The sequence below is a fragment of the Fistularia commersonii genome, unplaced genomic scaffold (assembly GCF_037954325.1).
Source record: "Fistularia commersonii isolate RoL2024-O1a breed Wild unplaced genomic scaffold, RoL_Fcom_v1.0 HiC_scaffold_96, whole genome shotgun sequence".
NCBI lineage: Eukaryota > Metazoa > Chordata > Actinopteri > Syngnathiformes > Fistulariidae > Fistularia > Fistularia commersonii.
In genome coordinates, this window is record NW_028234054.1 from 172,501 (window position 1) to 176,612 (window position 4,112).

Here is a 4,112-nt window from a genome sequence, read left to right on the forward strand (position 1 = left end):
TGACTCGGTCGAACATCCATTTATCATAGCAACGCTCGAACATTTTGGATTTGGTTAAATATTCAGGAATGTGATCCGTGGGCTCTATGAGAATATTCATAGCTGTGTCACCCTGCCAAGCGGCACCACTCCGAGCTTCCATGTTGATGTGGGAATCCCCCAAGGTTGCCCCATCTCACCCTATTTATTTATAATTGCTACCGAAATGCTAGCCGTTTATGTTGAAAAGAGCAACGATATCCAAAAGTTAGACGTGCTGGGGACTGAAATTGTTATTAGCCTGCTGGCAGATGACACAACCTTAGTTTTGAAAAATGAACATCAAGTCCCAATAAGTGCCGAAAACAACCAAAACATTCTCCAAGGCTTCAGGATTGTCATTAAACTTAAAGAAATGCAAACTTCTTGCGCTGCATGACTCGCCACTAAAGGAAATCAGCGATGTTTCCATGAAATCAGAAATAAAATACTTGAGCATTTTCCTATCCAAGGACCAAACGTTAAATCAATCCAGGAACATTGAATCTAAACTGAATCAAAGTAAAGCTTAATTCTAATATATGGCTCCAGAGAGATTTATCAATATTAGGCCGGATATATTTGACTAAAATGGATGTGTTTATCCAGATGTATATACCCAGCGTATTCCAATGCTGCTCCAAATCAACTCGTAAAATCTGTTAACCAAATCAATTTCAACTTTATCTGGAGGAACAGACCACACCATCTAAGAAAAATCACATATGGTGAAAGAAACAAGTGAAGGAGGGCTGAAAGTGATAGAGTCGGACTGCTTGAATGGGACATTGAAGGTGAACTGGTTGAAATCCTGGATCAAACCTCATCGTTCTTTCTGGTATTGTACTCCAAACTACTTATTCAACAAAGTCGGCGGCCTGAGTCTTCTGCTTATCTCTGACTTGGATATCAACAAGATTCCTGTCAAATGTTCAGAGTTCCATAAACAAATATTATTATACTGGAAAATGATATACGTACACAATTTCTCACCACACAGTATAATAGTTTGGAACAATCGATATGTACTGCATGGCAACAAACCTCTGTTTTACAAGGAATGCTTTGAGAAAGGTATATGGTCGATAATTGACTTGATGGATGACACTGGCAGTCCTCTGGACAATGAGCAGTTCTGTACTACACACAGATTCAAGCCTCCCATATTAGAGTTGCTAAAGTTACGAAACGCACTGCCTCGACAATTTGTATTCCTGACCAAAAATATAATGACGCACCGAACCGTACAACCACAGTTACCCCGACTATCACTCCAGGGAATCTCAATTGTGGACAGAAAGCGCGGCAACTCCTTTATTAGGAAATGTTTCACAGGAAACTTATTCCCTGGACGTCAAAAAAAAAAAAAAGGATATTTTAAATAAATTTGATGAGGAATCGATTGCCACGCTGCGAACCATGTATCTGACTCTACCCATACCCCCAAGGCAAAAGAGACCCACTTCAAAATTATGACTGACATCTACCCATCTAAGGAATTATCGAGGGTACGCTTTAATTTTGAAGATAATATTTGTACATTTTGTGAAGACAACATTGAAACCACTGACCATATATTTTTTCTCCTTCTCATTCCATCGTCACCAGTTTCCTTCTCAAAAGATGATATAACATTCTGTTTACTTATAAGCAACATAACAGATGAACTCTGTGTCAATGTTCTTTTAGGCCTGGCCAAGTTCTTCATTCACAAGAACAGAATGCAAAAATGCTCCCCAAATTTTAATGTCTTCATAAACGATTTTGAAATATAAAAAAAAAAAAAAAAAAATCCTTAAAACTTATGGAAAAATCCAAAAACTAAAAAATATAGTTACCCATGTCCGAGGTTCCTTTTTTTTTTGGTAAAAAAAAAAAAACAAAAAAAAAAAAACAACTTGATTACATGTTACATTCCCCTTGCAATTTTTTTTTTTTTTTTTCGTTTTAATTTCTTATTTGTCTATCTATTGATTTAATTACTTCCTTTTAATTTCTTTTTTTGTCTCGCACTGTAAATTTCTCACAAACCTGTAACACTATTAACTTCTCATTACATACAGAACAAATGTCCTGATGTCCGTTGCTTCCTCATCCCTGGTTGTTTCATTGACATTCAGTTCTACCTTGCTATGTTTATTTGTACATTTGTATATTTGGGTGTACTATTTATGTTCAATTAAAAACAGTTTGATGTCTGAGATTCCTTGTGAACCGCCAACTTAATTACATGTTATATTCCCCTCACAATTTTTTTTTTTCGTTTTTAATTTTATTTTTCTATCTATTTATTTAATTATATCCTTTTAATTTTCTTTTTTTGTCTAGCATTAAAAATTTCTCGCAAACCGTTAACACTATTAACTTCTGATTACTTACACCACGAATGCGCTTATGCCCCCCCACCCATCCCGCTTTTTCCGTACGGAGGCAGACACTGAGATCGAAAGCAAATGGGTGTCATTGAAATGCAGTAACAGGGTGATAACAGCCGTGTTCGAAGTGTGTAGGGGCTTATAGGAGAGCAGAAGCACGTCACGCAATTCACCTGAGTTCGGAGGATCGGGAGTACCAGGGCCCATAGCGGAGAAGCGGAAGAGCGGAGTTATGTGTCTCTTCTCAAAGGCCGGGAAGCTGGGGGGCAGCAGGACCCCTTAGAGCGGCTAATGTGAGCCTTCTCCGGACATAGATCACCCGGACTTATGACTGGAGCTCCCGGACCTCCGGGCACACACATATGTGAATGAGTGGATGAGCTAATGTCGGTTTGGTTGTGGATACGTTTCGGCCAATGCTATCAGCACAGCTATGATTATCCCCAGAACGTTGAGAACGAGCTCCCGGAACTCCAGACATGCGTATATAAAAGAGTGGAATTAAGGTGTGTGTGTGTGTGTGTGTGTGTGTGTGTGTGTGTGTATACGTGTGGGACAGAAGTAATGTTGGGGACAGAAATTGTTATTAGCCTGCTGGCAGATGACACAACCTTAGTTTTGAAAAATGAACATCAAGTCCCAATAAGTGCTGAAAAAAACCAAAACATTCTCCAAGGCTTCAGGATTGTCATTAAACTTAAAGAAATGCAAACTTCTTGCGCTGCATGACTCGCCACTAAAGGAAATCAGCGATGTTTCTATGAAATCAGAAATAAAATACTTGAGCATTTTCCTATCCAAGGACCAAACGTTAAATCAATCCAGGAACATTGAATCTAAACTGAATCAAAGTAAAGCTTAATTCTAATATATGGCTCCAGAGAGATTTATCAATATTAGGCCGGATATATTTGACTAAAATGGATGTGTTTATCCAGATGTATATACCCAGCGTATTCCAATGCTGCTCCAAATCAACTCGTAAAATCTGTTAACCAAATCAATTTCAACTTTATCTGGAGGAACAGACCACACCATCTAAGAAAAATCACATATGGTGAAAGAAACAAGTGAAGGAGGGCTGAAAGTGATAGAGTCGGACTGCTTGAATGGGACATTGAAGGTGAACTGGTTGAAATCCTGGATCAAACCTCATCGTTCTTTCTGGTATTGTACTCCAAACTACTTATTCAACAAAGTCGGCGGCCTGAGTCTTCTGCTTATCTCTGACTTGGATATCAACAAGATTCCTGTCAAATGTTCAGAGTTCCATAAACAAATATTATTATACTGGAAAATGATATACGTACACAATTTCTCACCACACAGTATAATAGTTTGGAACAATCGATATGTACTGCATGGCAACAAACCTCTGTTTTACAAGGAATGCTTTGAGAAAGGTATATGGTCGATAATTGACTTGATGGATGACACTGGCAGTCCTCTGGACAATGAGCAGTTCTGTACTACACACAGATTCAAGCCTCCCATATTAGAGTTGCTAAAGTTACGAAACGCACTGCCTCGACAATTTGTATTCCTGACCAAAAATATAATGACGCACCGAACCGTACAACCACAGTTACCCCGACTATCACTCCAGGGAATCTCAATTGTGGACAGAAAGCGCGGCAACTCCTTTATTAGGAAATGTTTCACAGGAAACTTATTCCCTGGACGTCAAAAAAAAAAAAAAGGATATTTTAAATAAATTTG